Genomic DNA, 26,531 nt, shown 5'->3' on the forward strand with positions numbered 1-26,531 from the left:
TCGTGATGTGGATTTGTGACTGTTCATTTGTGAATGTTCAGCTCCAAAGCCTGCTTTATCTGAGTGCATAATATACTCCCTGAGTTTCATCAATCTATGACTGGAGTGAAGCCACTTTAGAGTGGGGTAAAGTAAATGTGTAAATTCTGAGTGGGTTTCATTGGTCAATGATTTCTGCATAATAGCTAAATTCACTTTACAACCCGGGTAAGTGAAATTATGAAAAATATAATGTGTCTTTTGTGTTGTTCAGAAACAAAAAAAAAGGTGTCGATAGTCCACACATTATCAATTTCCCAAGAAAATAAAAAAAAAATCAGTATGATTCTGATAACTGGGGTTTGATGTCTGAGTTTGCTTTAATCTGAAAGTATTGTAATGGATTCCTTTGTATCACTTTTCCCATAGGTCAAGAGGACAGTTTGACTTCTAGAATATTTTCTAGTAATGTTACTTAAAGTCAGCACAAGAAGAGTAAATCTTTAGCTAATAACAAAATCTTTACATTCTCTAGATACTTCAAAATAGCATTGTCAGGTGTGTGTGTGTGTGTGTGTGTGTGTGTGTATGTGTGTGTGTGTCTGTGAGTAGGTGCTTGTGAGTGTATGACTTAGTGTGTGTATGTACCATATTTTTAAGGACAATAAGAAGTGTGAAAATTTTAGGAAAAATAATGTTTGATAAAATAACTATGTAGTATCACACTTAAATTTCTTACTATTTTATCACAGCTCCAAAGGCATCCATATCCTCACTGTGTAGTATGGTGTCCTACAGAGGTTACTAAAGAATAACTACATTGCTGAAATATGTCTTAATGTTTTTGAAAAAATAACAGGAATTAGAATTCTGACAATAGATGCCATTTAAATTTATGTAACACATTGTCACCAGAATAGGAGCTCTGTGAAATCTTCTTTTGCCTCATTCCAACTTTTTTTGTAACACTTAACATAGTCATTTTTTCCTCAGAGCTGCAAGATACTAAAGGATTGTAATGCATTTCAATATTTGCATCCTGTTTTTTTCCTCAGGAATAACTGCCTTTCACATAAACGTGATTATATATTTACTTTTGTATTCTATGTAAACCATTTAAATTGAGGCTTTGTGAATCAGGAAGCATAACCTGGTACCAGGGGTATTACAGTTAGCTTTTATTAGAAACTTCACAATACAAGCTAAATTAGTAAACAGTGTGGCTAGAGAACTATTCATATATAGTCTTATATATAGTCTTCTTAATAGTGAGCATATTTTGCTTTTTGGGCAAAATCAACCCAGTCTTATATGTGGGTTTTGAAATCAGATATAAAATATATTACTATAACGCTTAAAATAACATGCTAAACCATTCTAGTGTGCCAGAGAGAAGAAAAATTCATTTTAAGGTTCTATTGTAAGGTGATTATGTGAATATTTTCTAATTCAAGCCCTCTTATATTGCTAATTGTACAAAAATCATTCAGTTCCTCAGGAAATAAGACATATTCCTTGCAACCATGAACTACAAAGAGTTGAAACTTAACTGAACACATAAACTCTCCCCTTATTTGTCAGTGCAATTAAGAGAGTACAGAGGCATTAAAAAGTCCCAGCAGACATAAATATGCATAGATTGTCTCTAAATCTCAAAATCCTGCATTAGGAAAAGCGTATGATGACACTTGAAGCAATAGTTTCTTAGTAACCACCTCATCTCCTTCAAAATAAAAAATAATCTAAAAATTACTTAAAACAAACCAAGTGGAAATTTATCAGTTTGCTGGGTGCCAGTCAACTGGCTGTGGGAGGGACTTAAGTGCAGATTCTTGCTGCTGTGCCATTCCTGACTGACTCCCTACTTCTAACAGACAAATGCTTCAGCAGCAGTGCTGTTATTTAAAGGAGAGGAGAGAGTGCTTTCTATTCATTATGGCTTTTTCAATGTATAATACTCTTATAATTTCTATTGTCAATATCCAAGATGTGTAAAATCATGTGTCTTGCTTAAAAGAGAATTATTAACATCTTTTATCTGGTGTTAATGATAAAATATGCTTAATTCACTGTTAACGCTGTGAAACACATAAACGTTTCCAGAATAAACTTTTAGATAGGGTTCAAAATATTAACTAAAAGGAATTTCAACTAGGATAGTAATTTCCTTCAAATTGTTGTTTGCAAAATTTATAAATCTGCATTCCTATTAGAAATAACTACCATTCTCTGTTAAAGAAAATCCTTTTTTCTGTGCTTCTTACACAGTAATTTTTCTTTAAGTGTTATATCTAAAATATAATTTATAGAGATTTTTAAGTTTTTAATAAATAAAGAATAGAATAATTTATTTCTATTTGTTGTCTATTGTGTGTTGTCTAAACACCAAGCTATGAGCTGTGGAGCAAATACAATTTAGCTGCCTTTATTTCTCATCAGCAAAAATTCTTATATCAGCATCAACTTAATAGAATTATAGAGTTTATTATTGCTTTCCTATATGTCAATAGATTTGAACTTCATCTTGAAGGAGAGAGCAACTGATATTAGGTCTGGATTTCAAAAAAGATCCCAAGTCTAAATAGGTAAAATCCCATCCTATGCATCAGCATATCGTGGGCTCAGAGGATTTGGGTTTTCTGCTCCATTATCTACTCTTCTTACAAAACCAAAATCCCAGCACAGACTGCATTTTGAGAATGCCCATTGCACCCGATCTCTTTATGAGCAGGTAGGAGCATTGGTACTATAGCAGGCTTTATACCTGCTAGGAAATAGACACTTGGGAAACATGATATTATTTTATACCCCAGAGTTCATTGGTTTACATTCATCACAACTGTCTAATTCAAAATGGGTTTGTTTTTTGAGGAAAGCATTGACTATTACTACAAAATAAATTAAAATATTGATATCCTCTAAAATAAAACTAAACTACTATTAAATTTTTCTTTTTTAACTTTAATTTTATTTTAATTTATTTACATTTCAAGTGTTATCCTCTTACCCAGTTTCCCTCTTTCCTGGATACCCTCTCTCCTATTCTTCCTCTCCCTCCTTCTATGAGGGTTTTCCTCCACCAACCCACCCACTCCCACCTTCCCACCCTTTATTCCCTTACACTGGGACATCTATCAAACCTTCATAGGAACAAGGACCTCTCCTTCCATTCATGTCTGACATATGTGTTCTCTGCTACATATGCAGCCAGAGCCATGAGTACTCCTTGGTTGGTGGCTTAGACCCTGGGAGCTCTGGGCGGGGGAGGGTGGTTTGGTTGGGTTGGGTCATATAGCTGTTCTTCCTATGGGGTTGCAAACGACTACAGCTCCTTCAGTCTTTTCTCTAATTCCACCATGTGGACCACCGCCCCCAACTCCCATCCCCCACCCCACCCTGGCACACAATGAAGACAAGTTATCTTTAGAAAAATTCCTTTCCTTCCTCCTCTGCTTTCCTTTCCATTTCTCCCCATTCTCTTCTTATGTTCTGTTTTCATTCTTATAATTGTATTTGATCTTAGTTTTACAAATATTGGATTTCTATGAAATTCTAACTTTTGGAACCACCTCAAACCCAAGGATTTCAGCTCAAAATGCTGCATGAGAGGTGACAATTTAAAGGACTATGCGGGTGTTTTTTTGTCCTTTTTACAAATATTTATGTAGTGTTCATTAACAGCCTACTTGAAATCACAGGTTGATAGCATATTTTCTGTAGTATGAAAAAGAAAAACCCAGACTTTCCTTCTGCATGCTTTAGTTTAAATTATTTACAAGAAGAAATACAACTTTTGCTTTTCTTTGGGGGGCGGGGTTGTAGAAGACTTCCAAAAATTCTAGTATACTGAGACTTTTTCACTTACTATAAAAACACGAATGTCTAATTTAGAAGCCATACTTCAGCAGGGAAAAGGTTAGCGAAACACAAAACATTACGGTCTATAAGCACAAAAGACAATTATCGTGCTAGGATTAATCAGGGACTTATGAAACCGTATTGACCCAGCTTCTTGGGCACATAAGAGTTGTCACAGGACGGAGATCCTTGATTAATACACTCCATAAAGATATATCTGTACAACAGGCAAGGGCCTACATAGGACCTCTCTGAGGAAAAAATAGACCATCAAATTGAAACAGTCACATTATGACATACTATAACTGTTTTTATAGTTTGCATGAAAACAGAAAAGGAAAGCTTGAAATTCAAAAAAAAAAAAAAATAAGTAAAATGATTGCTTCAGAAGTAAAGGTTCTACTTACAGAGAAGAGGAAATATATATTACATATATAAATAATATGTATTTATATACAATATATTAGCATTGGATTTTGTATTTTGAAAACTGAGAAGAGTATTAAATGAATTCACACAGATTATATTTTGAAGCTAACATTAACCTCTGATTTTCTTTAGTTTCTGGGCATTTAACTAATAGAAGAAACTTCTATGTATAATAATAATAGGCAGAAAGTTTATAGTCTCAAAATATCATTGCACATTCAATAATCCTGGGATTTATGCCATTCTGTTTATATGTATTCAAGATATTGCTGACATAATGGTTACAGATGAGTTTGCTGTGGTAGTGATTATCGTATCCCTAAAAAGTATTGCAAAGATAAAGTATTTTAGCAAAAAACGAAAACCGAACACTATCTTTGGCCAAGAGAACAGCTTAACATTCTCATGCATGAAGTAATTTACTTGTTGCTGGTTGATTACATCTTGACGAGGGTTCACCTTTTTCAGTATAAAGATAGAACTAATTTTGTCTTATACATAACTGAATCTAGATAGAAATATAAATATCAAGGCAAGGCACAACATCAGATGCCTACAGGCTCAGCTCCTTGGAAAGTTTAGACTGGAAGATGACATAGGCCCACATTTATTTCAATCTAGGAAACATCTCATCCTGCCTAATATTGGTGTCTCTCTCTATATACTCCATATTATCACTATACTGTATTAACCTATATATTTATATAAATATGTGTGTGATGTTTATTTTGTAGTCCATATATGTGTATATATGCTACTATATATATATACATATATATACATATATATATATGTATATATATGTATATATATATACTTGGGATGCAAATATTCAACCTGTATTTTTCAAAGTTTCTTACATGCACTTCTTAATGCAGCTTATCTAAAAGGTACCTCATCTAGTGTTACAAAGCTGTCTCTGATTGTTATGCACCCACAACTTGTGAATTCCACAACTTGTGAATTGGAAGTATCCTTACCTATATGTATCCTTACTTATATGCATCCTTATCCATTTCCCTATAGTTTATGAAGACATAATTTGCATTGTTATACTGGAAGAATTACAGTTCCCAAACTTAAAGTTCAAAAGATTAAGATAACATAGCTAAATTTGCTTTTTTCAGGAAATACACATACTCCAAAAAAATTATACACACACACACACACACACACACTTCAAAAGAACAAATTATATATACGAGAGAAAAATAAGTCAAAAAACTAAGTTTAAGAAAATATTTCATTGAAATAAAATGCTGAATAAATATTCAACTCCTCTTATCATCTTATTCATTTCAAATAATAAGTTCCCATGTAATTTTATTTCACTAATCAATGCAAATTATATATATGTGTGTATATATAATTTGTCATCACTCTGATCCATGTGTAATTCCCCTTAAAATATATTGAATCTTAAAAATAATACATGAAAATATATGGATTTCCAAAATTGAACAATTATGTTAGGGAAATCATATGGGATCTTCCTAATCAATGTGCCTATTAAAATTCATGGAATATATAATTTTCTTTATAAGGTTTTCTACATCATATACTAATTCATCTTATAATGGGATATAATTATTGTTTATGAAAAATGCATTGGAATGTCTACTTTTCTATAACACAAATGTTCTTAGTATTCAAAAACTGGAGACCTGAAAGTGGAAATGTTCATAATTTTGCCACTCTTCAGTTCAGTGGTCTAGAATCATAACCATAGTTGAACTTCATCACAGAATCCTCTAGACTAAATGGCTGAGAGATTTATGTCATTATTTTCGACAGAAGAAATCCTTAACCTTCCCATTGGTGTTTCTGTTTATGAGAGAAATGAATGTAAAATCATTTGATCATAACACAAACTCAAATAAATATCAATTCAAAATACATTATATAGATGCTATTAGTAAATGAGCATTACATGTGCATATAATTTGTTTTGGGTTAAAGAGTAAATTTGACAATGAGATTTAGTTTTCTAACCTATGCTTGGGTATATTGTATGAGAAATTTCTTCCTCCCTTTTAAATAAAAGTGCTTGAAAAGGATCCTGAAGGCAGGAAAAAGAGAAAAACAGCTGTAATTGATTTAAAGTAAATGAAAGATTGTTAAATGCAAATTAACTTCTGTTTCATCTTCTGTTCTGCACTTAACATTGTGCCTTTCCATATTGTATTTAAAGATGTGTCACAATAAAGATGTGAAATACATTTTAAAATTCTATGATGTAGATGTAACTTTTATATATAAAAACACTTAAATTACTACAAAAGTAGCTGAGCTGGTTTTTAGTTACCTTAATTCACCTTCATAGGAAAGCTTTATTTCCTATGCCTTATTTCAGTGAGAATAGGTCAGTACTGTCATCTGACTTAACCTGAGAATATTATACTATTGAAAGAATGAAAAGGTATCAGAAAAGGTATCAACTTAAACAGAGATCACTTAAAATCATTAGAATGCTTTCTGAGAATGGCTGAAAAATTAATATTCCTCATTTCCTTCTCCATTACACAATTTAGTGATAGGCATAAAATTGTTATTTAGTGCATAACAATGCTAAATATCAATGTCTGCCTACTGAGAACTGATGATAAAGAGAAAATGTTGTCAGTCCACACCATGAAACAGTATCAAGTTAAAATTATCTTCCTGATTTTTATAAGCCTTTTAACTTCCTGTTCTCATTGGCATTTATTAAACCATAAGTCATCTTAAATTGGTTTACTGGTATTAAAATTTAATAAGCTCAACTGTACTTCCAAAATAGAAGATGCAGTTTTATATACAGTCAAATCTAGGTTTGCTTTGAATTAAAAGACTCACATGCCTTTATCAGGTTATGACACATTATTATAATGATTGAGGAAAACCAAAATATCTAGCAACAATATACTTTCCTATATGTAGCAGATATTTGCTCTAAATAGACCTTATAAGACTGGGTTTTAAATTAAGTGATCTTCTTTCATATAGATTCTCTTTGATCTTTCTCACTTTTACTTCCTTCAGAAGGAAAATACATAATGCTATATGTATTATGTATTTATATAAAGCTATTCAAACTTTAGTTGATTGTGCACATATTAAATCTATGTATAATAAATGTGACATGTATTATTTTAAAAATAGAATAAAATGGAGAATAAAAACAATCACTGGTGAACAAAACAGAAGACTTTTTCTTTTCAGCTTGTGCCTTATTTTTCTGCTGTAGTTAGGCTTAACCATGAAGTTACTAATTACCCCATTTATGTCTTAGGGTGACAGTAAGTTTGGGTTTGTCTTGAAAAATAAGCTACAGTAAGTTATTAAAAATATTCTCTTCACCATCAAAAATGCACTGTTGGGATAATAAAGTGCACATGACCATCCTCCTCTCAGAGATGAAAAGCTAAAGATTAATATGTGAAATTCATTCAGATGAGTAAGTACTTGACTCGTTTCTCATCGGGTAATATTATTTGGTTGAAATAGTTAAATATCTTATTTTCATCGTTCTATACACACTTTCTGGAGATCAAATGACTAATGGATTGAGAAGTAAATAAGCCAAGATTTGTGAGATAATGAGACACCCAGTGCGAAAGCAGACGAGAACATATACTGCACCAGTTTTCTGAGGATGTAATTTTTAACTCAAATGCGTTTAAGTTAAGTGTCTGCAAAATGCTTTTGCCCAAATGTTGATACTGCATTTAAAAGCCACACGGGACACAATTTTTAAAGGTTATGCAGTTATTGTGTCAAATGAAGGGCACGCATAAAGCTGCTATAATGCAATTAGTATACACATTGTGCTTGGATCACAGTGGAAAGGGTTTAAGGCATAGCTAAAGGAAACATGATTAATATCACAAATATAAGTGCTATAATAAAAGGTCTGTGTTTATGAGTCATTGTGCTATCGTTCTTGCCATGAGCATTTTCAGTTCTTTGTCAGATGTCATAACCTCTGGCCACCGATACACACTAAACACTTTCACATGTTAGAAATTCATAATTTTGTTAAACTTTGTCTGCTTTGGTTTGATTTCAGTTAATATAATTTGACAAAATAAATTTATGCTTAAGAATATTATTGTCATCGTTTTAAGAATATTTTAACTGTCATATCCAAATCTCAAACGTATTAAATGAGCTGTTATTATTCTTGTAAGATAAAAGACATCTTGTCCGAATCCTCTGAACTTTTCATTGCAGTGAAGTGTATAGGAATCCCTCGGATGAATTTTTAATTAAAAAAAAACCCTTTTTTCCAAATAATGAAAACAATGTAAAGGTTGAAGCTGAATAGGATAAGTATTTCATGCTAAAATACTTGTTTTAATACATGATTTATGAATTCAAATTATATTTATTTCCTAATTCCTTTTATCTTACTGGCCTATTTTGAGGAATTTAATTTGTTTTAGGTTCCTGAGTAGTTTTTGATTTTATCAAGAACTAAAATATTAATAGTTTCAAATAGCATTTTTTCAAAATATCTAATATAGCAGAAACAAAAAGAGATGCTATTGTAAAATATATCTTTAGCAGTGTATTATTTGCAAATTATAACTAGATTAGCCCAACAGGGAGGAGATGGAACCTAAAGAGACCATCTTCAATACATAGACATGGCCTGCATTTGGGACCTGGGGCCATCCACCCATTATCAAGATTCTTGACGCAAAATTGTTCCTGTGCAAAGGAAATACAGACAAAAATGGAGCAGAAACTTCATGAAGAGGCTTGGGCTCCATCCCATGCACAAGCACCAAACTCCCTCCAACAGTAATACTGATTCCAAGATGGGCTTGCAGACAGGAGCCTAGCATGGCTATCCTCTGACAGGCTCTGCCAGCACCTGATTAAAACATGCAGATACTCACAGCCAACCATTGGACTGATCCGGGAGCCACTCTGGAAGAATTAGGGGAAGGAAGGACTGAAGGAACCAAAAGGGATTGCAACCCACTAGGAGGAAAAACAGTATCAACTAACCTGGACCTCTCAGAGCTCCCAGAGGCTAAGCAAAATACCAAAGAGCATACATAGGCTGGTCTAGGGTTATTGATGCTATGCTTATACAAGTGGACTCCCCCTATCTCAAAATGTTGTAGAATCTGCAATGAGTATGGAGGAATACTTCTATTATATATTCATATTTTTTTAAATCAGAAAAGAGTTTCAAAATAGCTTATATCAAACTATAGCATTAATGATTTAAATTAACCCAATCTGTGCAGTTTGTTTGATAAATACCCAATATCATGAAATTCTTGCAGGTGCTAGAAGGACCAACATCTGGTTCATCTGAGCACCCAAGCCTAGATTTGAGCCCATATCCTGTTCTACCTTAGATGATTTTGTCATAGAGTGAAAAGGGGACAATTCATTCTTACTGAGGAGTGCTGTGCACTAACTCACTTCTCCATTTCAGCAACAATGGTATATATTGTAGTTTTGAAATTGTAGTTCTGATGGTGTAAGTTGTATCATATCTGGATGGAAGACATGATAGAGGCCTACACTATTGAAATGGAAGTCTATTTTTTAACTCTGTTTTGCAAAGACATTTCTTCACATTTACTGTTCTGACACTGCAGTTGGGTTTTTTTAAACGAAGTGTCATCTTCCTTAATGAACCATGATAGCAGAAAAACAGTGATTGGAAGTCGGCATGCTGAGGGTATAGGTAGATAGATAGGTTAGTGGGTAGTAACTTTGATAGATAGAATATGCTGTGGAATTCTACCAACTAGAATAAATACTGGTAATGTTAATATTCTGTATGTTTCACAAAATATGTAAAAAAAAGTAATAGAATTGCAAACACACACACTAATATTTTCAGGAGATATATAATAGATATTATTATTTTAACAGTATGTTATATGGCAGATATCAAAACATATTGTATGGTACTTCCTATACATGAGCACATTTTGTCTATCCATTAAGGAAATAAAGATGAAAAGGAATAATCACAAGGACCTAGCAAGGTTATAAACTGAAATTCTAATTCTAACTGAGGTTTCATTTTGGATGAGCTTTTAATCAGAACATTTCAAATCCCTGTTTCATGGATTGTTTCACACATGCGAATCATGTCAGCTCCCTCTCCAAAGTCAAGGTTTGCCTTTTTTGGGAGTCACTTCCTAATTCAACATTACAGTCATTGAAGTTTCTTCAATGGGTTCTAAAGTATCTAATTTTCCACCTATGAAATACAAAACTCAAAACTGCTTGTAATAATAAAGAAGTAAAACTACTAATAAAAGTAAAATAAAAGTTGATTCCCTGACACTTCATTGTTTCCCATCAACCCAAAATTTAAACGTATTTTACTTTAGATTATTATAATAAATAGTATTTGACAGACAGATTTCTGGTGGGTTCATAGCCTAGTGTTGAGTGGAAATGGCTTACTATGCATTCCTAAGAAAATATTGTTTTAAGTAATAGTCTCATCATCATAACAAAAAAGGCTGTAGAGCAGTGATAGCCAGGTCCAAAATCCCAGGATTTCTTGATCACTTCTGAAGACGTTTCAAATCATCTAATCACAGAATATCCTTGTAGGAAGTTAATGTTCCTTTAACCTCACAAATCCAAATGCATCTTCTTTTAGCCTATCTTGTTTAAACCAATCAGCAACTGTATATTCTGAGCTGAAGATCATATGCTATTTCCCCATTCCGAATCCAGTTCATCATGTCCCAAATTTCCTCTCTAAATTACCCAGATATTTTTCTCCTGTAAGTTCATAACCAGAGGCTTGTCAAATATTGTTGATGAGAACAGGAGATAAAAACCAGAGAGGCAATTTTAGTGACAGTGACCTCCAACATGAGCCGTTCTGATTCTTGTCCTGGGCCAAAATCTGGAAATGTCCTTGGTTTTGTCTTGGCAGGAAACCAAAAAGACTGGATGTGTTTAGTTGTTCTGCCTCCAGGTCGGCTGTCCTGCTAACAGTCCAAAAGCACAGTAATCTGGAAATGACCACGATGGGGTAAATACTGCATGTGACACCTGCTCCTTGGTGGGACAGCTGGACTGACTGCTTCAAGCTCTCACCTGTGAATCTATGATGAATTCCTTCTTTTAAAAACTCACTCCCCATGTCAAGTTAATTCCTCAAGTTCAAGATAAAAGGATTTTGACATCACTAGACAACTGGCTTCCGTGGCTGTTGATTTTCTAAGACCCTATCCCATACCTAGAATGCCTTCTCAGTTTCTTTGATGAACTGTCAACGCTGCCTCCACACACCTGCATCATTGTTAGTTATTTAGGACCAATTTTTAGTGTTTCCTCCTGTTCACAATAGCTGCCACATAATCTCTGGTCTTCAAATATTTATATAAGAGTTGCTAACTTACAGTGGTCCCTTTAAAATGGATTTGCCTCCTAAATTTATCTGTGTAGTTGTTGAACACATCTTCAGAAGTGGGAGCTTTAATTGTGTTATGTCTGCCGAAGATTTTCAGTAATTTTCTCCTGATTATTAAAATGTTCAGACTCTTAAGTTAAAAGCAAAGTTCTAAGCAGTTTGGTTTCAATATATTTTGTTATGGTTTTCAACATAATTTTTGATAAAAGTTTTATCTACAGAAAATGGAGGAGATACTCTTGAAATTTGCAAACCCTGCACCCTCCCCATCCTGGTAGTCCTTCTAAGCCCCCTGTCCTCCTCCTCCTCCTCGGGGGTTTACTATCAACTTTCTTCCCTCTCTGGGATCACATAAATGGTCTGATGTGTTCATGTTTTGCATGTTTTATATTTTTAAAAACAGTGTGAAACCAACCACTATCTTGTAATACCTTTGAACATCAAACATACCAAATGAGGAAAATGGGCAGAAAAGGGCAGAGATTAGGCTTATTTGCATTACTATTATCTCTATTGCCTGTAACCTGTTCGTCAAAACATTGCTGTGGAATGCCTCAATGCAAACCACCCTTGAGAAGATAGGAATAAATAAACTCTGATATACAGGAAAAATCAGAAAAACTTCCTTTCAGACATAATACAGTTATTTCTAGATACTTTTCTCCTGTTCACTATTTAAATAGATCATGCATTTAAAACACAATCATTCTATCATTTTATCATTTCTATTATTCTAATCATTTTCATCATTTCTACCATGAAGAAAACAAAGTAGTCTGCTAAGTAAATAAAGTGTATTAACTGCTAACTATTTGTCTTTGACAATCGTAAGGATTTTTAGTAACATAGTAGTAACTCAAGTTGACTTTCATTGTGACATTGAATTAAAGCATGTAATAATTTGATTTCTTGTTAAAATCACTCATGATGCAGCTGAAGTCCCCTCCAGGTAGTGTTCATGACATTGTTGTATCATTAAAGTGAGTCTGAATGGTTTGACATGATTGAACCGACATCAGGCAAAGCTTCATTTTCTCTGAAGAAACCAAGAGCTATCTGTTCAAAAACGGAAAACACTAACAAACATTCCCAATTTTCAAATGAATTCGGGATGGATAAGTAACCAACTTACTGAAATAAAAGCATATGTTTTTACTTATAAATGGACATTTCTAAACCTAATTAAGGAAATTACTTAAATTCTTTTTGAAAAAGCATACCTACCCATGACATAAAATAACTTACTTGTCCTATAGCTTTAAGAGAGTTGTTTTTTCTCTTAATTTTTAAATTTTCATTTATAGTTATAAAACAGTGTTTAATAAAATATTAGCATGTGACTGCAAAATAATTAAGATGATCAACAATGTATTTGAATAGTCTCTTGGCAGGAGGTTTCTGTGAAAATCCATTATTCTATATTTGTTTATATATTTTGTAGTTTCAAGAACAAGTTTTCCAATGATATGAAACATGGTCCATGCATATCACAATGTATTTGAGACAATTCTACTCTGTGAATCCTGGATAATTTTAAAATTACAAAAGTTTTTAAAGTGTTTGGTATTCAAATAATAATGACAAACATAAATATATCAAAAATAATAAGCATATTTGATGAGCATAAGACAGGGCATATGCTTCATAATTAAATATGCCAAAAATTAAAATCACATGTCAAATAAGCAAAAGCAAGAGAAGACTTATATTCTAACAACTGGAGCTTGGAAAGGCTTGTTTTTAGGAAAATAACAATATACTACCAAAGAAATTTCTCACAGAACATGCTGCTGTGTTCAGTAAATTTCAAGGCAGAAATCTGAAAAATTCTAGCCTCAGGAGAGATAGATTTTATCCTTTTTATTTAACGTACATATTCTCCTTAATCTCACGGGGATCTCATGTCAAGCCCTGAAGAGGTACACTTACTCTACTCTTTAGGAAATATTCACTCAATATAGACTTTTCTGCTATTTTTGTCACTTCTTTTTCCCCACCATTATTTATTTATACTACATCTCTAGTGGTCTAGATGAATACATCTAAACTGGTGGATTTTAAAATCAGTATATACATTTGATATAGTGTATCAGTTGTATTTATCACAAATAAATGTATACTCATATCTGGCTATTCAAAATTCTGATTATTTCATTTCATATAAGGCTTCCAGGTCTAGCAATATGAAGTCCTACTGCTGAGTCCTGTGGCAAGTGTACCAGACTCATGTTGAGAGTTTTAAATTGTTGTTAATTTCCTGTGTGAGCTTTTCTCTTGCTGATTTGTCTCCTCTTTTCAGTATCAGTTTGATCATCAGTTCTTCCAAATAGGTCATTTTTCTACTTGCTCTTTTGTGTATATATTTGTTGTATGTACTTTTATAAAATACTAGACAAACTCTCAAATGTAAAATAACTCATTATATCCTGAGGATGTACAGTCACATTTCTTATTTATTTATTTATTCATTTATTTTGGTTTTTCAAGACAGGGTTTCTCTGGACAGCTGTCCCTGGCTGTCCTGGAATTCACTCTGTAGATCAGGCTGGCCTCAAAGTCAGAAATCTGCCTGCCTGTGCTTCCCACGGGCTGGGATTAAAGGTGTGCCCTGCCACTGCCTGGCTTTACAGTTACATTTCTTAAAGGCAGGCACATGCTTCAGTAATAGGCTGTGCACATTTCTGCATTTCTTTTTTGTTGTTGTTGTTATGATCCATTCCTATTATATCATCAATATCATATTCTAACAATATCATTAAAATATATGATAATTTCTCTGATTCTTTGGGAAATGATTAGAACATTATGTCTTTATTTTCTATTTTTCTTTCTTTTTTCATTTGTTCTCTTTTATTGTTTTGATGTACTTACTTCTTTTGCTTACTTTTTTTAGACCATTTCTGAATATGTATCTCATGTTGGAGTTGACATCAGAATCCTTCTGCCTCAGTTTCCCTTTACCCAAGTTATTATATTACAAGGTGGCTATCTTCAACTTCACTATTTCTCATATAAGCTACAGGCACTGTGATATATAGAAGACCCATGAAATTAGAATTAGATATCCTTTTATAATTTTGTAATTTTATTCTTAAAATCTCAGTGACTGGTTAGTTTTTCTCTTTGAAATGAACACAGCAATGCCTATTTTATGACATTGTGTATATATATACATATATAAATACATGTATATATGTGTATATATATACATATATAAATATACATACATATGTATAATATGTATATATAATGCATAATATATATAAAATATTTTATAATATATATAAATAATATGGAAAATAGGAAAGTGTACATAATTTAGTTCTTTGAAAACCCTCTTACATATTAGTTCTATGTGAACTGACTTCCCTGAAGATGAACGATGAATAAATATCATCTCTTTACAAAATCAAGATCATCTACCATTTACCAATTAACCTCAAGTGTTCTATAATTGGGTACTGCCCAATGCTTTATTCTTGATATGTAGCTGGTTTTGTTTCTTCTTGTTTCCTCCTGCTATTTTACTAATATGGACAATATACTGTAGGATCAGAAAAATGACCCTAACAACATAGTATATTCAGAATACTGTGAAGACTAAATCAATGCAAAATTGACTCATCCTTAGAAACCTTCATAGAGAAAAACTGAGGCAGAGAGGGAGGGCGAGAGAGTGGGAAGTAGAAGGTGGTGAAAGGAGGACCGAGGAGAAAGAGGAAGAATATGGGGGAAAGAGCTTAAGCTGGAGAATTGGTGAATAAGTGTTCTTTACACTTACTATAAAGTGAAGAACAGAGAGTGGTCCGACTATATGGTTGATAGGTTTTTAAAATTTGAATTATTTGTCTTGGGTTTTCAAAGACTTCGGTAGTTAACTTGAGGAGAGAATAAAGTAATCTGCATCTCAAGGAGGTAGACAATTGTCTTGCTAATGGTTGCTTCTTAGACTACAGAGACAATGAGCCCACCCGAGGAGACAGCTGACTGAGGAGAAAGTGGGCATTGTGTCACTGCAGGCTCAGAAATGGTAGGCGGTCCCTACAGCATTCAGTGGGGCTAACCACCTGCTGTAGGGTGGATGAGGAGATGAGAAAAGAAAAGAGGAAAAGAGGCTTCCTGTTTGTCACTAACTGGAAGGCCAAGGTATTTGAAAACTATAAAGAGTTGGCTGGAGCAGATTGGAAATTTCTGTTGGAAATAAAACTGTGGCACTTCCAGGGTTGGGGTGGGCAAAAAACAAAAAAAATCTCGACAGGATTCTAATTTGTCCTTTTGCTGCATTTCCGATGCTATGGAACTGAACATGAACTTGAAGGTTTTTGAACTTGAACTTTCCTCTTTTCATTCTGACATGTTTTCATCTGTTTTTGAGATTCTGATAAATCACTTCTCCCTTCCCTTTCCTGCTTTCAAACTCTCTAATATCTGCTCTCTTGCAAATTCATGACCTCTTTATTCACTGGCTGAACTTTTTTTAAAATACATGTAGAGTACAATGTACTGAAGTCAATTTTCAAACAAGGGCAGTAAAATTGATTTACACAATATATTTGTAAGTAGCTAATTTGTCTTAATCGTGCCATTAATGGTGAAACCTAATACATATGCTATTTCTAAAACAGATTCTATTTCTCTCCTTCACAATAGCAGATTCCCATCCAGGTTATTGTAACTGGTTCTGCATGTGAAAACAGTACCTACAACAAAAACAGCCAAAAGAAAAAACACAGACTTGAAACTTTGTGCTTTGAACTAATTTAAATAAATCAACGACTGATGATTCTGATAAACAGGTAAATCAGATGACTATAGGTAATACTGAAAAAATATCTTCACAATTCTCTGTGGTGATTGAAATCAGATGTATTTTTTAAAGTGCCATAGACTATTTTTAACTTGGAATTACTACTCTTCCTGACTTCCAAACTTGCCTTTCATGCTATTATTGAAATCAGTGAGTAAGTAAGTAGGGCAAATGGAGAGAATGGAGGCTTCTTGTCACACATGAGGCTCTGCTATGGGCAATGATTCAGGCAAGGTTTCCTTGTCCTCAGGATTTTAATCTACAAAGGCCTGTGGCAGCAGTTGTTACAGGATGCATTGAGTTAAAAGAACTTGCTATGGCATTTTACAGTAGATGCCCAATATATGTTCTGTTCTCTTATCTGATTAGGTTTACAGTATTATTCACTTATAATCCTTCATAAGTTTCGTCAATATTATATCTAGGGTGGGCATGGTGGTGCAATGTTTTAATCCTAGTACGAAAGAAGGAGAGGCAAGTGCGTCATTTACTAGGCTAGCCTGGTTTACACTAAAGAATATATATTTAAGGTAGTAGCATCATCTCTCTTATGAGAAAAAAAATGAAATAAAGAAAATTAACTTTGAGTGTTATCAACTGAAATAAATACAATTGGGTTATTCATTATGTTTTAGAAAATATACTGTTTATTCAGAATAAAACTGTTGTACACACAAGTTTAAAAAAAATAAGGAAGAAATAATGATAGCTCTGTACTTTTGTAACCTAATGTATGATCTTATTGGCTATGGACTGTTTTCCATTCCAACCATCTGTTCTGGTCTACCATTAGCAAGCAAATCAATTCTAAGACTACTGTTTAAGTAACTCAACTCAAAATAAAGTTTTTAAATACCAATAAAATCAGGTTTACGCTCCACAATCAGGCAATCAGGCTGCTCTGCAGTCAGGATACAAACAGCTCCTTTGTTCTAATCTTGTTTCTGCACTCCACGGTTTGTGTAAGCCTATCTGCTTATTTGCCATTTCTAGGCTATACTAGTGTTGGCCACATGTCCAGTCCTTTGACGGTATGATTATTCTACTTGTAGACGTGCAGATTTTAAATAACTTTTTATTGCATTGTCATAGTCCACACTGAAGACCCTATTAAAAGCCATTTATTTCTCTAAAGATATTCATTTCCACAAAAGATACTTTTTATATTTGCATAACATAATATACATACATAATATACACTAATATACCTTAAATATAAGTATCATTTTTCATACACACACACACACACACACATATATATATATGAAAAGATATAAGCAAATGGTAGCTTGCTATCCTTGAAGACTAAGAACTTTATTGATAGAATCTCAGTATATCATCTACACAGTTTCTACTGTATTGTGTACTACGTTAATTTAATTAAAATTCATGAGATCTATCCTTAGCAAAGTTCATATATAACCTCATAGGACTACCTAAAATTTCTCTGGTTGAAATTTCCTTAACCTTGTCTACTTTATGTTGTTATCTAATAGTAGGAAATAATAAATGTCTCACCAAACTGTTCTGTAAAATACCTTAAAATTTTCCAGGTATTTTCATGCCATCAGCCCTTAAGCCTTAGACATTGTTAACATGTAGAAGTAAAAGTTCAAGTGTCTGTATAAAGAGTACCATGTACTGTATAATAAATAAGTACAAAAGTTAAAATTAGGAAGGCGGTGACTTAGGACCAAGACAAATAAAATTTAAGATTGAATTTCAAAAAACAAGAGGAGAGAAATTAATTTCCACAAAATAAATTTTGTTTATAAAAATAATTCCCATGGAAGTGCTCCTGTTACTGGCTTGTAGGCTACGCCAAATGATCTTATGCTTACACCACATTGATGGTTAATTCTGTTTGATCGCATCTGTTTAACCAGAGACAGATATTGACTATGTTAAAGATTATTTTTTCTTTATCAAGTTTATTAAAGGACATTAACTGTATAGTTTACTATAATTTCATGGACAACTAACATAATAATTTCTCTGGGGAAGATAATTTTTTTCACTATATTGACATTTGTGTTCTTGCTATTGTAAAGGATTTTCAAGAATTAAAGGAAGAAATGGCTGTAATATACAAATTCACTACAAATGTATATATTCCTTAACAATGATTTAAAACTACTTCTGTGTGATGAAAATGTACTTAAAGAGAGTAGTGTTAATAGTTCTGTTGTTTACCACATTTAATGTGAATATTTGGCCTTTTCACTAGAAACCACTGAGTTTGAGTTAGGAAGCTGCGTAGGCTGTAGTCTAGATGTTTGATAATGTGTGAAGGAAATCTATCGTTTTCAAAATTATAAAAAAATTATATTTCCCAAGACTATTTGATTTGATGCATTAAAGGTTCCAATCTTTTCTCTTTCATCAAGTATATATATACAACACTAATAGTCTACCTGTTTCAAAAGATGACTGCTTCATGATTGACTATATTGTAATTTCCTGATTATTTATGTGCTTCTACATATCTCATTGTCATTTATATAACAAATGTTTTATGGGGTAGAAAGAAATAAGATCAACTTTGACTTAGGTCTTATAGGGAATATTTAGAAACAACTATTATAAGTGATTTTTTTCATTCCACATTCATCTTGCCGAATTTATTTCTCCTTTCCGTTAAAGACAAAGAGTTTCTTTCATACCTCATTTATATTTGGGGGAGTATCTTTTCTCTAATTTAGGGTTTCAACTCTTATATCATTACATAGTTTCAGTCCCTCTGAAGAACCAAGTCTCCATCACTGGATTTCTTCCCTAGTTGTTTTCCTTTCCTTATCTGCTGTCCCTTTTTTTGGCTAATATTGTCTGTGTCTCAAAAGGGCAGACTTTCTAGCTCTGATTTCTAGCCACATTTTCATAGTACATACTTTTGATGTAACATTTTTTAATGACTCTGTCACAGCTGCTGTTATGGAAATTAAATGTGACCTGTGGTTTCCAGAGACAAAGCTAATCTCTGAGCCTTATTTTGCAGGAGTTTCCTAGTGTTTCACATTGTTTCTTCCTGGCTATTTTTAGCTACTGTGACAATGGGGCTTCCTAGTCCCCCCTTTTTCCTTAGTGACATTTTTTTCCACTGTTGTGATTGATAATTTCTCCTTCCTGCCCATTCTCCTTTGAATACATCAAACTATTCATCCATAAAGGTTGGATATATTTTGCATATCCATTGAATGTATTTATGCTACTCCTGGAGGATATATTACCTCTCAGAGCAAAAGTCATGTTCGTCTATTAAGTTCCAGCCCAGATTTTTATCACTTTTGAATTATCCATTAAACAATTATTAATGTTATGTGCTCTAAGTTTGCAAGCCTTATAATACTGAACTGAAACTCAAAAAATACTTTATTTTTCACTTTCTGTTAAAAGAATGATCTATTCCTATCTTTAGACTATAGGTACCATAACTTCAGAGAATAATCAAAGAAATATCATCTTCACTGGATAGAAGATTCTGTGTCAACCAAAATACTCGCTCCATATTCTCAATCCTTCCTGCTTGGAACAGTGTCTGTCACACACCAGACAATCATGGTGCTCTACAAGGAGTCACCATGGCAGCTACAGTAGTTTCTGAGGCATGGTGCACACTACACAAAGAGTTGTTACAAATTCAGAATGTAGTATTTCAACGACTGTCTCTGTTTTCAAGAGTGTGATGAGTGACCATTAGTCTAGGGATGCTGAGCAATATTTTTCAAACCAAGTTTAGGCTTAGTTTGTTAATCTCTATTAATTAACTCTTTACTCATTTCTATAAAACACTGATTATTTAGAGAAAAGTAACACAGAAACCTTTGCTGTCTGTACCTTCAGTTCACATAATAATGAAGTAATAATTTGCTATGGCTCTAATGCAGGTACCCAAACTTATGTGCTGTGGCCATCCCTGCTACCTCCTTCTGCCCCAACATCACTTTTCCCTTCCATTCTAGCTGTCCTTCTGTCTCCCAAACCAATGGTAGAACGTTTTCCTCTAAAATAAACTTTTGAGCTATTACCTTCTGACGATCCAGGAATCATCCACCATACTTCACGTCACTGAGCTTCCAGCCAGTCCTCCAGTCTCACCTGCCATTCCAACGCACACTTCCCCACCCGCCTGCTCCTAAAAGTGTCTTCTCACACATTTCTTGATTTCATCTGTGCTACCGAGAGTGTCCTGTCACCTCCTCCCTCCACCTTCACTCCACCAGCTTAGCAGAACGATTTGCTCAGATGTCTCCTACTTCACAGAAATCTTCAGGAACTTTAATCTGGGCTAGGTTTTCCTTCCAAAATAACGTTATTCATGTGGACATAAAACTTACTTCTCTAATATCTAATGTGCCAATTTCTCTTCACTAGCAAAAGCTTTTGAAGACACAGTCCACACATTAATACATCTTGATACCCATTGGCAGAGTTATTCTTTATTAACAGGATGAGCAAGTAACCAAATACATGACAATTCCTCTGCATCCAGCATTCCTCTCTGTTCCTAACTATGAGGGACCAACAGTTGGGAAAAGAACTATAAAAGTTGTAAACAGTGAGGAAATGCACACAATCTCAGTGTTTGGTGATAAATGTTACAGGAATGTCAAAGGCTGTATCTAGAATATTGTTGCTTTTTGGGAGATATTTGGGAATTGTAATCATTTTGGATTAGGAGAAACTCAATTTCAATTTGGAGAAATTTAATTCTTTACTTTTTGCTTTGGATAAATCTAAGTGAATAAAAATTTGTGAGTGAATTGTTCAAGGAAATCCATTTCTATCATAACTAAAGAAAGAAATTCTCAAAATGATATTGAATCTATTATAAATCATTGCAATATTTATACTAGTGTTTAGAATAAGCAACGAACACAAAGGATAAAATATGTTTGTATAATATCAGCTGCTGGACAGTGAAAGCAGATGTCTGCATTGAAGAGAGGAGATTCACTGAAACTTATCTGAACTAAAGCACAACTATAACAGTAAAGAGGCAAAAACCAACTGTAATATGCACAACTTGCTGAATGATATGTTCCTGTACAAAGAAGACAAGGTGAGTTCTGAAATCTCTGGAAGGCATCTAAGGAGTTTAGGGCTACTGACATGATGCTGGTTAAAAATGGTTTCAGAAAATATTACATGGCTACGAAGTTCTCACAAGACTGCACAGACAATATGATTTTGAAAAAGTCACTTAGGTGAATTATGAGGAAGTAATGACTTTTATATTTTGTACGTGACTTTTTTTAACATTAAATATTCAACAGCTCCTTTTCATTCTTCTAAGAAAAAAAGTTTTCAATTTCCTTCCTAAGATAAATTTGTTGTTAATGAGGTTTTTTTATTAGCATCATAGACTGGAAAACGTCTGCTGAGAGACAGGACTAGGTCATCACCTCCTCTTGTTGTGTGGAAGTACATTTTCTTTTGCCCCCATGGGAAGAACTGGGAAGGGGAAGGGCTTTTGTTGTGAGTCAGACTACAGAAATGGTAACATAGAGCAGACCAGCAGAAGTGCTAGACTGACTGCAGTTCCAGTTACAGGGAATTTTTAAAGTAGGTCAAGTACATGTTCCACTCCTTATCAATCCTATGGCTCAGTCATCTGCCAAATGTTCCTGTGCAGGCTGCTGGAGAAGCTGCTGGTGTTTTCAAGTTTGGAAACTTGCTTAGTTGCCCAGTTTCTATCCCTCAAATACCTCTATTCATGGCCCCAGGATAAAAAAACAAAACAAAACACTAATTCAGGCCTTGTAATGTGTTTTAGAAATGATGAATTCTACTTCCAGACATTACTAAGTAAGTCTCCAGAGTCCCCACATGCGTTATCACCAGAAAAGGAGCATATATACATACATCTGCCCGTAGGGCGTAGAGTCAACTGTTTCATTTTAGATGAGGTTCTGTAGCTCACAGAGAAGGTCAAGGGTCACCCTCTCATTTTAAAATCTAGTTTGATGTTCTCATGACCCAGGTTCCAATTATACTTTCCCTAAATATTAGTACAATTAAATGGAAAAGTAAGTTTGAAGGAGAAACATGGTATAGAATGGATGACTTCTGCCACTGAGCCCGTGCCTGCCTGTGGCTTCCTTCTCATCTGGCACCGGTACCTTACTCTTAGAATGGGGGGAGCCTGTTTGCTTTTCATCTACCTAATTTCTGCCAGGATCTATGTAAAGTGATCACTGTAATTCCAGGAACTTCTCTCACGACTGCCCACCCACAGTCTCCTAGTGGCCAGGACCACAGATGAATGCAGATTCTCACTATCTCTTGTCACCCTAGACCTGGTAAAATTGGGGAGATGAGATAGCTGGTCTTAGAGAAGAAAGTCTTAACTCTCTTTCCAAACCCTCACCCAAACCTCAATTGTAACACACCTCTTCAAAACACCTACAGTTTCACACATGTGATGTCTTCTTGCCAGAATTTGTGTGTCAGTGAGAGTTTAACCTGTACTCAGTAGATGCTGCAGGCAGCCTGGCTTACTGATACCTCTCCTGGAGACTGCCAGGAATATTCCAACGTAAAACTGTATTCTATTAGCTTCTATGACTTCAGAAAATCATGGAGAAATCATAAGGACTCTCTTTCACTGGAAAATTCAAACCTTGCATCAGACAGGCAGGTAGCTGGCAAGTGGCAACAAGGGCATCCATTTACTACTTAGAAATAGAACAAAATGACTCTTCTAGGTAATATTTATAAATCATTTGTGATGATAAACTTATTGTTAACATTAAAGTCATTTATAGAATGCCTACTGAAAATAAATCCAAAAGTAAAAGAAAATAAAGACGTTGAAGTATGAATAATATCCTGAACCATAAATCTAAGTAGGTTTCAAAAGCTCTTAACAGCTCTTAACAGAGCTTTATTCTAATAAAACCATTTGTGTTTTTCTTTATGCAAGAAATAACATAAAAAAGCATTGTGTGTATTTTGCTAACTCTTGATGTAAGTCATTTATTATCTAAAACATTAATCAATAAAAGTAAAATGGATCAAAATGTGTTTTGATCAATTTCTGGCCGTTCTTCGTAAAATGGTTGATTGAATATTATAAAAATATTTACTTTTCTTACAACATATGTATGCTATTTAATTTATTCAAGTTCAGTTTGTATGGCTTTCTAATTATCATCTGTCTGTCATCTGCTTATGCACGCATCCAATCGTGGGCCTGTATCATTTGATAAAGGTTAAAAGGGGCATGTTGGAAATATATTTAACAAATTCAGAAAGAGGCTACAAAATACAGTCAAAATAAAATGAACTTAAGTACAATCTTTAGGATTTTTTTCAACACAGTAAAAGAAACTAAAATTGTTTATTTCTCCTAGAGGTTTTATTAACATAAAATCCTTAAAGCTATCTTCAGCTGCAGTACAGTACATCACACCTTCAATTAGCTGCTGAATCCTTTCAAATATTTTTTTGCTAAAATAATGGGCAATGCATACCAGTGCTCTGTGTTTGGTATTATTAAGCTGATGGAAGCAAAAATGCAGAACTACCAGAAGCAGAACAAATGAACAAAAAAATAACAATACCAAAGTAGAGGAAAAAAGTGGCATTTAAACAAAAAACAAAAATCTCATGGTGTTTTTGTTTCCTCAAAAAGAACTTTCTTATCATAGCAAATTCTATTTGGAAGTATTAAGAATTTTTTTGTAATATTAAGTATTAAGAATTATTTTGTATAGAATTTTTTGGAAGTATTAAGAAGTTTTTGGAATTGCTATTTGCTTATGAATTTGAAATACTATAATTGAGGAAAACACATTACTTTTGTAGAAAGACATCATTTAAACAGAAATACAACCCAAAGGAAATGACACAAAAAATATAAAATGAAATATGGTGCTGACTTTGTTTTTAACTAAAATCACATGAAGTATTATCATAAATTTTGTAAAACAAATAGGCGAATAAGTTCTTTTTATCTCATTTCTATTCTTGTTTTCTTTGGAAGTTGTTGGATGTACTGAAAATTAGGATTTTGAACTTAAACTCTACATGACATCATCACTTGTTCATGGCTGTCATCAGCAGTAAAGAAAGTTGTCTTCTACACATGCTCACTCATATGCATGGCACTTCCTATCATGTTGCTTCTCACACAAATTATCAGAATATATTGACCACAATTTGCTATATACATGCTCAATACATTTAATGACGTCTGAATGAACTGCTCATCATGTACATTGTATAAAACATGGACTGAACAGCAGGATTTGAAAGTCTATTTTCAATGTTGCTTATTTCTATACTATTTTATTTCAAGTACTGCCTTCACTACTTCTGACTGGCATGCATTAAAAGTATAAAACCTCTATTAAATGTGAGAGTAATGACGCTTACCTATTTATAAATGCTTTAAAAGTTAAATGCTTGGGATTAAATGAATAACACTTAGCTAAGAACAGTGAGTGATTCGTGCTTGATTGGTGCAGAGCAGGTATGTCAATTTTCTTCCCTAGCTTGGCAAGCATCAACTCGGGTATTAACTTACTCATTAATGGTGCCTTGATATTTCATCACAGCAATCAGCGTGAACTGAAATGGCCACAGGAACAAATCCTCCCATTTAGAGACAAAATTTATATAAAATGCACATTTAGCTCAGGTATATTTCTACTATTAAATTTCAGCCTGTCAAAAATTTAATACATTTTAATAATCTTTACTTTCTCATGTTATGAGAATTTTTAGATATCTCAGGTTAGATTGGTTAATGTTCTAATAAAGTTTCCTCTCTTTTACTTAGTAGTAAGAACCTAGCAAATTCTACTTCTCTTCTGTGGATGTAGATGGCCAGAAAGAAAAATAGATGTACAGAAGAAAGACAGACAGACAGATAAGGTGGAGTAGAGATGAGAGAGAAGAAAAAGAAATGCCAACTGTACTAATTCCGTGTGGTTGTGTAAAGTCACCATTCAGGTCCAATTTAATTTGATGTCTCCAAAGCATTCAACAATCCTTACATATTAAAGTGAATATCACCAAAGTAATCAATAAACAAAGTGAATTGATCCACAAATAAAGGAAATGTTATAGCTAATCTTTCTTTCTTTTTTAAAAAGGAAGTTCTCGCTCTTCTTGGTATGAACCAGAGATCCACTCAGTGTGCCTTTCAGCTTCACAAGGCACCTGCTGTTTATTTCACACTAATGTATATAAATTACTTATTTTCCAGGAGGCATTTCTATTGGGAACCTCACCTATAAGTTAGCAATTTTTTTCATGAGTAATGCTAGCTGAAATATGCAATAACTTTGACCTTTTAAGACAGATATTCATTTTCGTAAGATGATATCTTTTGACATAGAAATTGAAGATACAGTGTTTTACTATAATTTATATTTTCAAGCACAATCAGATAGACATTTCCTTTTCTACAGAAGAAAATATGCAAATATACTATGGCTATAGCTTAATATAAAGAAAGGAGTTGTAGTATTGCAGTGAATGTTTAGAGAAGATCTTAGGGGTTTTTTTGCTGTGATTTATTATTTTCAAAAATACACTATAAAGATGTCACAACATATATACAAACTTTGTTGATTATATATGCTTTATAAACTATATTCAATTTGTTAACTCTTGGTCTCCTTATCTAACAAACTCTCATAAAAGGGCCAGTTTTGTGCTGTGTATTCATAAAATGAGATCCAGTAATAAAATGTGCCTAAAAGGCTTATATCAATCATAGCAACACTTTCCCATGACCATTTTTAAGTCTCTTCAAGTAATGATTCTAGGCTGCAGGAAATGTGCATACTGGAGAAGTATTCCATTTGTTTCCATTGAGAATAAGTTAAAACAGAGTTGTTTCACTACCCAGAAAGCTTTTATGGTAAAATATAGAAAGGGTCATTTGTATAAACCATATTATGCAAACAAAGATTTATATAAAGTTATCCTTAAATATAATAGAAAATATAATGTGAACATATGTTTATTGTTCAAAGATGAATATAAAGTTCCTTTTGTTTGGAATACATTTAATATATAGGCATAGACATTTTGACATGTAGGTGAATGCATGTTTCTAGT

The 26,531-nt window shown here is 33.4% G+C and overlaps 1 protein-coding gene across 3 annotated transcripts in view; it reads right to left on the bottom strand.

Moving 5' to 3' along the window:
- Positions 1-26,531, bottom strand: part of Pcdh17 (protocadherin 17) — a 94,267-nt gene that overhangs the window by 32,150 nt on the left and 35,586 nt on the right. The gene's annotated exons all lie outside the window — the stretch shown is intronic.

This window comes from Apodemus sylvaticus, chromosome 8 (genome assembly GCF_947179515.1).
Source record: "Apodemus sylvaticus chromosome 8, mApoSyl1.1, whole genome shotgun sequence".
In the NCBI taxonomy this organism is placed as follows: domain Eukaryota; kingdom Metazoa; phylum Chordata; class Mammalia; order Rodentia; family Muridae; genus Apodemus; species Apodemus sylvaticus.